Here is a 788-nt window from a genome sequence, read left to right as displayed (position 1 = left end):
GCGCCAACAGGCAACCACAGATGAGATGAATGAAGTGGGAGGAGCCAAGGGACTGGGGTCCGGAGGGGGGCGGGAGGACTAGGAGCTGCCCAGCTGCCACATTGATTAGTTGGTTGGGGCTGCTGGGGGCTGCCCAGCCACGGGTGAAACCTGAAAGAGGAGAGGGCACATTGTCATTCCCCCTTCCACACAAAAAGGGGATCCCCCGCGGGCTGGATGAAGAGGCCAGGTCAGCACGTGTCATCTGGGTGCCACAAGATGGATCTCCTCTAACCTGCTGATATTTTCTTGGAAGAAAATTCCTTTGGCTTTCTTTTTCTTGCTTGCTTGCTTGCTTTCTTTCAAAAAAATTTTTGTTAAAAGATTTTCTTAGGTTACAAAAGTATGTGCATTGTCTCTTTTTTCCAGGTCGTGAGTGCAAGGAAAAATAATAAATGAATAGAAAGAGAACCTACCCAAGTGACGCCTATGCACGCCCCCACATACACCACACACACCCCCAACCTGGTACTATAATGTCTCACATGGAATGTAACTGATCTGTAGAAAAGCTCCCTTGGCTTTTGAGGTTTACTCCTGTGTAAGTGGATAAAAGGAACGCCTTCATTTTTTACCTGAAGCACAAGGGGGTGGGGGGGTGCCAAGATTATATGCACAGACTAATATTTAGTCATAGGGTGCTTCCTGACAACCTGTTTATTGTGTATCCCTCTTTAATTTGTTTGCAGTGAGATGAAAGGGTATTGGCTGTTTAACAAGCATTCATTCTGCTTTGTTTTCAGGGAGGT

The sequence above is a fragment of the Podarcis vaucheri genome (genome assembly GCF_965113315.1).
Source record: "Podarcis vaucheri genome assembly, chromosome: 1".
NCBI lineage: Eukaryota > Metazoa > Chordata > Lepidosauria > Squamata > Lacertidae > Podarcis > Podarcis vaucheri.
The sequence above is the reverse complement of the archived record's forward strand: the minus strand, read 5'-3'. Positions refer to the sequence as shown.